At 33.4% G+C, this 12,538-nt stretch overlaps 1 protein-coding gene and 1 pseudogene across 1 annotated transcript in view; both read left to right on the top strand.

Moving 5' to 3' along the window:
- The window catches only part of Kcnh7 (potassium voltage-gated channel subfamily H member 7), a 468,230-nt gene that overhangs the window by 416,830 nt on the left and 38,862 nt on the right, over positions 1 to 12,538 (top strand). The window lies entirely within an intron of this gene.
- Positions 5,447 to 5,522, top strand: LOC150056288 (small nucleolar RNA U3; annotated as a pseudogene).

The following is a 12,538-nucleotide window of genomic DNA, read 5'->3' on the forward strand; positions in this document are numbered from 1 at the left end:
TCCTCCAGAGATCCAAGAGTTAGCACATAAAAAAAATTATGTGCAAGGTTAGGGAACTTTCAGATAGGAAGGTCATACTTCTTTTAGCATTTTTCCCCTATATTTTGAGCAATTAACAAGGTGCACTTCTGATGTACTTGGTTTAATGCATCCTTTCATTCAAGGGGGGAAATAGGGATTCCTTCATTTCTTTTAAGCAAATTCAATACAAACAATATGATTTGTTACCACCTCACCTCCTAAAATCATTGCTCAAAACAACACAATTAACATTAATATGATCCAAAGGCATACATTTTGTGATTAACAGCATTTCCCATGTTATTTATCTTGCTGTTTTGTTTTAAGGATAGATTGCTGGAGAAAAGTTATGTGATAAATTCGAATACTATAGCACACCATAGAGAAAGTAAATTAAGATATGGTGCCTAGGAGAATAGTCCTCCAAAAAGCAAAAACCATTTGAGAATTTTATAGAAAATAAACTAAATGGAAGTTATCATTTCAAAGGCATATATTTTTTAGGTCAATGTACCTTGTAGAATTTATCTTAATATTTTATTGTGATCAGAAATTTCCTTACAAAAATGTAAAAGTTTCATAGAGCAGCAATGGTATGCACTGTAATATATCCCAAATTAAGAAAAAATTAATTATGAACAATTTTCTCAATGCTGTGTGAATTATCTGAAAAAATAAAGACATGGGTCATTTAAATTGAAGACCTAATCAAATTACCACACTCTGGAAAATGCTATAGCAAAACTGAATGAATTATTTCAAATTATCCCTAAGTTCATAATAAAAGAAGTCATTTAATAAATTGACCACAAGAGAATATTTTGATCTTGTAAATAATAGTACCTATATATTAATGGCTTTCATATAATTCCATCAGGATGGCTAACTAAGGAAATCATCAGCATTCAAAAACTTGATGAAATCTCTACTGCTGGGTTGGCTGAAGCAGTTTCAGGAATTCTTAAAATACTTATATCACTCAATTTTATCATCCCATATTTTCAGATTATTTCAACAAATGTAGTAAACATAATTTATTTTTTCCTCCTCTCCATAAGCTCTAATTTTATGACCTTTTTTGGATAAAGGCTATTTTGTGACAACTATTTATCTTTCATTGTTTGACTCTTATTACCTATGAATATGGTGAAAATACCACTTGCCTATTTACAATGTACTTATGAAAGATTTATCTCTTTCCTGTCTGCTTCACACCTTAATACATGGAATCACAACACCCACCGGTAAGAACAGGAGGTATTTATATCCAATTTAATTCTTGTGTAAATTGTGAAGAATTCCCTTGTTTATCTGTCAGGTTTAGAGCTTGTTAACTGATTTCCAATGTAGTTTTGATCTTTTTTTTTTGCATGATATAATGGAGGAAAAACAAAGCAAGAAACTAGGAAGATAATTTGGACGAGGCCAAGTACAGAACAAAATTTTTTAATCTCATCAACAACTTGACCTCTAATAATGTTTATATATCTAGTTTCCCACTCCCCACAAAAATATTATTCTTCTACCCTTATTTCCACTCTGGTAAAGGCTATGGGTATACGGTTTGCATTAGATAATTGTCATAAAGGAAATGTCATTCTCTTTCATCATTCTCTATTTTCATGATGTAGGTGCTTTTCTTTCCTCTCATCTGCATGCCAGTGTTACATGATCCTGGAGTGCGTGAGCTCTAAGCCATGTGCCGCTGAGTCTTGCATGTGGTTTTGAGAACTTGACTTTGCACGAACTTCTTGTTTGTACACAGTGTCTACATTTTTCATTTGTGACTGCAAAGTGAGTAAAGAAAACAAAAGATAATTCTGGAAACTTGCCAAATGGAAGATGCTTGCTTACTTAACATGATATGTGAAACAAACGATTAGAACAAAACAACTGTACTCTTAGCATACTGAGAGGTAAAAGAAAAATCAAAGTGGATTTTTTTTTACCTCCAATACCACATTGTTATAGTCATTAAAATCATTGTGTCCTGCATACTTACTATTAAATAACTTTAATAACAGTTGAAAGTGATCTAAATTTATGTGATTCAAAAATTTATTGTGATACATAAAATATATCAGACTTGTATTTTGCATCAGCATTTCATGTTATCTCATTTAAGTATAATCTTAAATATAATTTCTCATGAAACATTTCAGGCCATTTTTACTGTTCAACAATGTTCGAATGAAGTACAAGTTTTTCAGTCACAGTTTATTAATGATTCCCCTAAAATTAGTTTATAAACTAACGTATTTGGTTTCTTGATGAACCATAAAATATAGGAGTTGATTTTAAAAGTAAAGACTTATATTACTTATTTCCTGTATCTTTTATTTTTCTGAAATTTATTGCTGGAAATTTATGTTCTAAAATTGAAAACATTTGGGGAACAATGATAAATTCTTCCTCAATTCAAACAAAAATAGTTTGGAGTACAAAAGGAAAAAGGACAAAATAATGAAGATAGTGAAAGGAACATGATCTTTGATTTCAAACAAGATTGTGAAAATTATTCCAGATCTGTGCACCAGTTAATTCTTGAGAATCTCATTCTTTTTACCTTTAGAGAGGTGTCTGATTAGGAGTCAAAGGCCTTTTCCTGATAGCATCTCAAATAGAAGTGGTATTTTTACTTATCCCCAGACTTCCAAGGTTAACACCTACATTAATTTAGTTAGAACATTGTCAAGAAAATGAAAATAATCTTCCATGTCAGGGTAGAATGAAGTAGCCTCAGATCACACGGAATATCCCTGCCTGAATGAAGACCCCCTGAGGGTCCATAGAACTTCTGGATGGAGGGGAACAATCCCTTTAGGATAGAACCCGCTCTGATTTTTATATAATGGCATGGAAGAAAATTCTTTATGGACATTTAATGGAGCATTTATTTCTTGCCCCAAAGCACTTTTTCACACCAAACAAGGAACACCTGAAAAATAGGAATGAATACAAAATATGGAATCAGAATTCACATTCTTAATCTGCCACTAATCTTGAGCAAATCACTTTTAGTAAGCATATTATTTTCAAATGATAAATACTAGTACTCAAACATGCTGAATTTGCATTCTAATCTGTCTGCTGCCCACCTCCTTCCTTCATTTTCTATGGTAAGACTCTGACCCTGCCTTATTTAGGGAAACATCTGCTTCTCCATAGTAGGATTGTTATTCCAAAACTACTGGTCTAGGTTGGTGGGAGAATTATTGATGGGAGAGAACCAAAGAGACCATTCCACAGGAAGAGAGGATAGGAATCAAGGAACAAACATTGGCAGAATTAGATGTGTAATATAGAGGCAACTTTATTTTAATAAGACAGGAAAATAATTGAGTAATTTTAGGCTGGAGCACTAATAAAGTAAGGAGATTGTGAATGACAGTTTCAGAAAATGGTGTGAAGAATAACTTAAAAATAGGGATGAACAGATAAATTTTTTGATGACAAATAAGAAAGCAAGGAGAAAGGGTTGGATTTCAGGATCAGTGGAGAAAACCAGACATCATAACACTACCTTGTCCAGGTTCCCAGCTCAGGCAAAGAACAGTGGACAAAAGTGGAAGGCGGAAGGAGTTATGGAGGTCTCAATAGAAGCTGTCTGTGACACTTTTTCTATATACTTACTTAAATGATGCTATATGGGCAAGATCATCAGATCACAGTTATGATGCACCATAATGAAATGCTGTGGGATCTTTCAGTGACATTCATTTGAACATCTCAACAATCTCACTAATGGAAAAAAAATTTTACAAGATAATATCACATGCATTCATATTTATCCCCCTGACCACCCTTTAGATGCTGCAATTTATAGTTATAATCAATGAAAAATACATTGATCATCGCAATTATCTAAAAAAACAAAACTATTAAATAAATAAAAGTATTAAAGTATTCCTTTGTATCTGGATAAATCTCTGTACTTTAAAGTGGGAGATTTGCAAAAATGTTCATCTAAGTGTTAGTGGTCCACAAAACTTTCAACAACAGTTTGGTTTTCTCTAAATAATAACACTTAGAATTGAACATAAGGATAATTTTTGCACTGTACAATTGAGAGGATATTTTCTTCTGCTTGTTAGTACACAGGGATTGCTACTATGCAGAATTGGATTTATAACAATGTGTTTCACTGATAAGAAGCCTATAATTAACAATAAGTTTGTCCCTCTCAATCACCTACTAGGTCTAGCTCCTAAATAACAGGTGGTTGATAAAGGACACAGTTCGTTTGTCCTTCCTATTTTGCATCAAGTCTTTTTACCCTAAGTAACTTGAAAATACCACAGAGAACAGTACATACGGTTTGGAGCTTCCTGGTGTGGGGAGTGTCAAGTTCAGAACAGGCATCTGGTACTTTCAGGTCACAAATGGTCTATTGTAGTGAGAAAAGAAACCAGAGGTCCGTTATATGTTACTGTGGTAATTACTGGTAATTAATTTTATACTGTAAATCACTGCTTGTGACTGCCAGGAATACTAATGAAATTGTCCAGGATGGGAATTTTAGCCCAAAATTTAATTTTATTTGTTATCTACCAGCCATTAAAAAATAACACTAAATAATATAGACAGTATCATAACCTTAATCCAATTTCCTCTGACTAGATATTTGAAGATAGATTGGACTATATTGGCAGCAAAAAAGTGAAAGCACAATTAACAAAAGGGAAGACAAATCACACCTGCGAAATCATTAGAGATCAAAACATTCTCAGAGTAAAGCATACAGGAGGTATTTGTGTGATGGTCAAAAACAAGAAAATTAGGAGTATATCAACCAAGCCCAAGGTTGATTTTTCTCACACTGGCAATTATCTTCTTTGATGATAGATGTGTCATATACATAGGTATATCTATATTTATCCATGCAATACCTAAGTACACATGTCCCTTTTATGTTCTAAATATGCACATATATGTATACACACACACACACACACACACACACACACACACACACACACACTCATACACCCTCCGTATGTCACTAAGCCTTGCCATTACTTAACACTTCATTCCAGGTTTCATCAGAAATAAATCGACAATGACCTTTTAGCCAGCTACAATCCTGTCCTTTCAACAAACTGTGTATTTATTTTTGTTAACATTGGAATTTTAATAATAAGTTATTGTCCTTGGAGAGCAAAAAAGTGGTGAGACAAAGGAACAAAAGTAAACCAATGCAAAAGCGATACAAGACAAGATGTGGGAAATGAACTTCACCGGTTGGGAGAGCTGGGGGGGGGGTAGTTAAGAGTAAGGGAAAGTGGGAGAAAAATGAGGGAGGAGGTAAAAATTTTTGACAAGAATGTACTTGCTACCTTATGTATGTAACTGTAACCCCTCTGTGCATCACTAACGATAAATTTAAACCAAAAACTAAACCTATGCAAATTAAGTATAAAATAAAAAGACTATACTTTCAGGGATCATTTCTATAGTACGTTAATATCTAAAATATTTTAATGACATTTCAGTGCTTCAGATCTACCCTACAACAATTAAAATAAGAACTGCTTCAGCAACGTTTTCCTGTCTATTCTAATATTTGGCCAGGAACAGAACAACTGATTCTATAATTTTCATCAGTTTCTTCTCAGAAATTCTTATCTTTATCTATCAGTAAACTTTATCTTTTTATTTCATTCATTTACTATAGTCAGTCAGATGAAATATATCATACACTTTTACATTTACCTATTAATGAATAAAAAATACAACTATCTCCTACACTGTGTTTTAATGTATTCTTTGCCTCTTTCTAATAGGCCAGGTTTTTTTTTTTTTTCGGTTTGTTTCAGTTTTCTTTGTTTTGATTTGGTCACAGATGAGTTCTCTTGAAGGTTGGGGATGTAGCTTAGAGGTAGGGTGCTTGCACAGCATGTATGAAGTCCTCAGTCTGATTCCTCGGTACCACATACACAGAAGATTTCTCTTGAATATGGACTCTGTATGTCCTAAGGATAAAATCATAACAGCATACAAAGGCAAAGTTTTTGTTTTCTCTTTTTGACTAACATTTTTTTAGTTCACTACAATCTCTAAAACAATTACATTGAAAAGTCTCCATCATTAAAACCAATACTCTTGTCCTTTATGAAATAAATAGTACTTTGTAAAAGACTTTAATATGTTGATTTTACTAATCAACAGTTGTTTAGAGTTCTGTGTGTGTTTTTTAACAATTTAAAAACGTATGTTCATTACATGTTAGAAATTAACTAAGAGTAAAATCATCTCCTCCTGGTAGTTTTAGTAATAGGTCTTTAGTCACCATTCCAATGATTTATAATAATGATTCGTTTGCTAATAATTTCTGTTTTGTCAAAATTCCTATGTTTTATTTTGCTACAAGATAACAGGACTATTTCTCTAATAGAGCATTTAATATTTGTATATCTTCTCATATATTTTCTATTTCATCTTTTAGCCTAGTATAATTTTACTTATTCTCTGTTCTTAAGCAATCTTGGAAAGGTATTATCCTCTATTATTTAGAAGAGTAATCCTTGGATTTATGATTTCTGGTACGATTCTCATTTTAGCATATTCTCCACTCTTATTTTTAGCTAATTCTATTATTTTTATTATGTGTATTCTTTGATTTGGACTTGAATCTTTAATAGCAAAGCATCAAGAGTAAACATTTTACTTTGAATATGATTTTTCTAGTTTCCAAGGATTTTGATATAAAGTGTTTTTTTCCAGTAATTCCTAAACAGTTTCTTCTTTGTTCAGAAGATTATCAAAGTATGATTTTCATTTTCAAATATGTCTAATTTGGATTAACTTTTCAAGGTGAGAATATCATGACCTTAGATCATGGGTGATAACACTTCTACTTTTCAAATACATCAAGTCTCCTATTTAATTCAGCAATCCTTTGCATTTTATAAAGTAATTCACAATTATACAACTTTCTTAAAGAATTCATATTTGTTTTATAGTGAAGAAGTAGGGATTGTTCTCTCTTTTACAAAATGTCATTATTTATACATTATGTGGTTGAATTATGTAATCCCACTAGCTGTTAGAACTGGCATAAATAGGTACCTGCTGGCATATGACTCAGTTGTGGGAGCAGATGTGTGAAGAGACAGCAGTACCTGGATGTTCAGTGAACCAGGTATTTATCATTCAGTGTCATTCAGAGGAGGGGCAATCTGTAGGTGAAAAAGAGAATTTCCATTTTGAGAGCTGCACAAAGAAGACAGTTCCTCATATGGCTACCATTTTTTAATAGAAAACAACTGCACTTGTGTCTGGCCTTAACATTTCCAAGGAGCAAATATCCCATCTGGTACAAAATGAAGAAAGTAGCTATGCCAAATCTCTGTCTTTCATTATTTATTCGTAAAACAAAGAATTAAAATGAATGAGAACTCTTCAGCATTCTCACCATACTGCCAGCATCTTTGAAAGTCCAAACTGAGACTGAGGAAGAGCTATGTCAAATAAAAATAGCTTATGGGAACTCTGGAATAAAGTTTCAAATCTTAGTTCTTCCACAACTATCCTTTGAAGGGATGTGTTTTAGCTTTCACATTTGAAAAGTGGGATGATTACAACCCTCTTTAGTTCATACAATGTTCACTAAAAAATTTGGATTGTAAAGTGTGATGCATGGGAAATATTTCTGAACATATGAAACTTAATTCAGATTTGAGATAATATTTTAAGTTCAAGGTAGTATTTTAAATCTATCTTTTGGCCATTTGGCAGACTGTATTTTTCTTCCCTTCCTTGTGCAAGCAAGCTCAAGTCATCTATAATCAATTTGGAAAAAGCCATTTGTAGAGCATGCAACAGAAGCAAGTATTATTATATTTTGTACATTTCTTCCTCTACTACCTCTCTCAATTAACTAATCAGGGGTAAGAGAGGAATGTGAAACTGTTCTTAAGAAGGTGGTCTTTTCCCTAGATACCTAATGGTTTCCCAAGTTTCTACTGAGATCTTATTTCAGATATCTTTGTGCACTACCCTAAGTTCAGTTTTGCTGAGTGTGCAGGATTTTAGAGCTTGGGTAACTGGGACATATAAAAGTAAAGAATCTACTCTACTCTTCTATCCTAATCCGTTCATCAACTCACTCTCGACTGTACTTTTGTGTGTGTGTGTGTGTGTATGTGTGTGTGTGGGGGGGGTTATGAGACTTGAATTTGGCCTGGGCACTGTCCCTGAGCTCTTTAGCTCAAGGCTTCTTCCCTTGAGCCATGCCCCACTTCCTGTTTTCCAGAGGTTAATTGGAGATAAGAGTCTCAGGTATTTTTGTGCCCCAGTTGGCTTTGAACCTTGATCCTCAGATCTCAGCCTCCTGAGTAGTTAGGATTACAAGCGTGAGCCACCGCGCCCAGCGTGGCTGTACTTTTGAGTTACCTTAAAGTTTCGGTTTCCTTTTGCAAAGAAAGGAACATGTCAAAAGGACATTATTAGTTATAGTTTAGAGAAACGGTACAAGGGGATGTGGGAAGAATTCTATTTCTTTTTTTTAGGTATTTACTAGTGCCAAAATTGGTTCTGGAATCTTCTATTTTACTTTGGCCTCCACATTTTTTCAAAGATAGGGTTTTCTCCAACACATATATTTTGATGCCTAAGTGATGTATAAACTGTATGTGTGTGTTTACAAAAACTATGTTGATAAATTACATGCAGAAAATCGTTTCATTTTTCAATGCTTAAAAGCATTCCCACACCTTGAAAATAAAATTAAATTAAAAATATTCCCACAGTAATGGATTCTCCCAATAAGACTGGTCATTTCTGACAGCCTTAAACAATAAAATAATTTCTAATTCTTATCAGCCAGATGAAGAGAAAATAAGACAGTAGATCACAATCCATTTTGAACTTCACACTAGGATAATGTGTACATGTAGGGTTAAAATGACGAGACATTCACTTGTCATCATCATTTGGTAAAATGTAATATTAAATATGTAATCACTGGAGAAATAAAAAATGCAAGTATTTTCTAATTCTTACTAATAAGCTATAGAAAATAAAATTTGCAGGATTCTGCAAATTACATTAATTTAGGACATTTATTTCTAGAAATAACAGAAATAAGACTTCATTTGTTTACAAGTGCTAGAAATTTATCAAAAGCTAAATACCCACATGAAAACAATGATTCCATTGGAATCACAATGCTATAAAAATCTTAAAGCTGTACCCTAGGGTAGAGATGTAAGATTTAATGCACTAGCATAATCTATTTCATAATCATGCTTAAGGTTAGTGTTTTCATGGGGAGTGCTAATTTGTGCTTTGATTAATCCTGATTTGTCACTATTTAAGTATATTTAATGAGGCAGGGAATTTCCTTAGAAAATTTCCTAATGACAGTTAACACTGCTACCAAAGTTGTCCATATGATTAATTTGCATTTTAGGAGAACATTTGCTACATTCTAAATGTACCCAGTTAGGCCTGCCTTTGTGAATGTTCTCTTCTACATTCACAGCAACTAAAGATAATTTTTTAAACATTCATTACAAAATAGATCAACCTTCTACATTTTCAGGATATGAGGTATGTTTTAGGGAACGCATTATGATTTGTTTCTAAAAGCAAACACGATGGTTTAAAGCACTGTAAAAGAAGCCTGGAAAATGCTTTGTTTTATTTTGTTTTGTTTTTAAATAAATTCTAAACAGAATCTATAAGGTATATGCACAATGGCAAAGGGTTTTGCAACTGAAGTTTCAAAATAGCAAACATACCATCTGGTGTCTTAAATTTGAGGAAAGAATAATCATTTTCTGATAACATGTTCAGATACTTAACCTTCTTTGTAAATATGTAACCTTATTACTAGCCAGGTAAATTTTGATTAGGGAAATAATTATTTCCTTCCTATGATAAGTTGATAAAATAATGACATGTCCAAATAAACCGCTAATTTAGAAGCTATATCTCTCTGCTCAAATGCCATGAACCAAAGTCTAAGAAAGTATTCTTAGCATGATGTCATGGCCCTAGATCAGAATTCTTTTTTCTTTGTGCCCTAATACATAAAATCAGGAACATAATTTCTTTATCAGGCTATAACTTTGCATTGAATCAATGAAGGGAGTTAAGGATGTTGGGAATATCTGTAATATCTGCAACATGAACACTATAAGTGATGCAGGTGAGAGGACCACAGTACAAGACTAGCCCAGGAAAAATGTCTGAAAAACAACTAATGCCAAAAGATGTCTGTGGCATGGCCCAAATAGTAGAGTATCTGTACATACATAACAATGACTGTAAACCCTAGTAGTATTAAAACCATAAAAGTTAATACAATTTACGTACCATTTTTAGGATTAATATCAATACATTTGTTTTGGAGGTTTCAGCCTCCAAAAGTTTATATTCATTATGTAACCTACAGAAATTTGGATTTGCATACCTCATAATTGCAAATATACTATTAACTGTGTCTTAGAACAGATATCTTTCAAGAAAGCATAAAAATGAAGCGGAGGGGCCGGGAGTTTGGTTTAGTGGTAGAGTGCTTGCCTAGCATGCGTGAAGACCTGGGTTTGATTCCTCACTACCACATACATAGAAAAAAAAGCCAGAAGTGGTGCTGAGACTCAAAGTGGTAGAGCTCTAGCCTTGAGAAAATACAAGGACAGTGCTCAGGCCCTGAGCTCAAGCCCAGGACTGGCAAAAAAATGAACTGGAATACTTCTGAAAATATTTGTTTGGAACTATTTTTCTCTACAATGTTTTGTGTGATTTCTTGAATGAATTTTATTTGACTAAATGATGCTACCTTGTTCATTGTTATGATTGGATTATTCATGAAACTGATTTCTTTAGCAAACACAGAAAGTATTCCATGCTCATTTAAATGAATGAATTCTCATCTGCAAGTCACAGTTTCATTTTAAGTTTTGCAAAGAGTTATATTCACATACATATAAGGAAAGGGCAGTTTGTCTTACCTTTAAAAATATTCAAGGGACTACATCATAACAGCAATTTGGGATATCTGACAAATTTAAGGAAAAAAAAACTTTTCTTTAATGGTAGACCAAATTAAAAAATCAATTCTGTGCCAGACAGTAGTAGAAAAATGAAATTAGAGCTGTAATTCATCTTCACTTATCTGTCAATTGAGAATACATTTAAACAACAACTAACACTATAAACTTGCACTATAAATATCTAAGTTTGGTATTAGGAACAGAGTGTGGAAAATTCTAGTGAACCCTGTAACACATTGTTGTCACCAGAGTGTTTAGGAGATCAGGTGCACTATCTGTACATGTTGTAATCACTGGGATATTCTTTTGTGTAGTGCCTGGAAAATAGTAAATATGTAGTATTTACTTAAAGGATAAGTGGCATTTTTTTAAGCTAACCAGGTTCTGGATGCTCTTTTGTTTTTAAATTTTGACCATCTGCATAAAAAAGAACTCCAAAAGCACATATACAAAAACAGAAGGGCCTAGGTAACCTAACAATTTCACAATTTAAGGATAAGATTACTGGGGAGAGAACAGTAGATATGAATAGCACAAGCACCAATCTGCTTGTGTCCTATTTTGTACTTAGGTACTTAACGCAGCAACTCTGCTATTAGATGAAATAGGACTGATAAAATACTTATAGATGAATAGGAAATTTTGGATGTTCTAATTGAATAGTTTAGCAAATGGTCAAAACTAAAATAAAAATAGTATGCTAAGTAGGCAACAAAGAAGACATCCTAGATGTCAAAGTAGTAGAGCACTAGAATTGAGCAAAAGAGCTCAGGGACAGCACCCAAGCCAACAACAACAAAAGCCTTTGATCATACCTGTTATGGCATTTTACACAAATGACACACCTCAAGAAGGTTAAGGAAGTCGAGTACTATCACCACAGAAAGAATCTTTAATCAAATGATCAATTTATGTCATTTTCTGTGTATGTTGTCCCTGTTTCGGGGGAAAAAAGCAGCTACAGAATACTTCCTTCAGTCCTTTCCAGCAGGCATCAGGAGGTTAGAATGAATGTTAAGGGCTGGTGACATTATCAAGGAAAAGAGTTCCCAAGTGTGCTTAAAGTTTCTAGATAATTCCAAAACTAGTTAGAGCTCTAAGAGCACACTTGCAGAATTATTTTGTTGATTGCCTATTCTCAAACAAAGATTTAATGAAAGTCCCAGTGAAAACCTAGGTGCAAATAAACCAGATCATTTAAGAATCAAAAAATAGAAAATGAGAATTACAGAGAGAGATGAGAGAAGAAAAGAGTTTTTAAGCTGCTGATATATGGAGTATAAAACATTTAAACTCTTCTTAGTGTATAGCCAGGTAGAGAATTTTCTATCTCACAGGCTGGAAAGAATATGGTTCTTCCTCTGACTTTCTGAATAAAGTGACCAAGAAATGCATGTAAGAAGAGAGAGAGAGAGAGAGAGAGAGAGAGAGAGAGAGAGAGAGAGAGAGAGAGAGAGAGAGAGAGAGAGACAGAGACAGAGACAGAGACAGAGAGACAGAGAGAGGGGGGCAGAGAA

This window comes from Megascapheus bottae, chromosome 12 (genome assembly GCF_031878675.1).
Source record: "Megascapheus bottae isolate mThoBot1 chromosome 12, mThoBot2.hap1, whole genome shotgun sequence".
NCBI classification, from domain to species: Eukaryota; Metazoa; Chordata; class Mammalia; order Rodentia; family Geomyidae; genus Megascapheus; species Megascapheus bottae.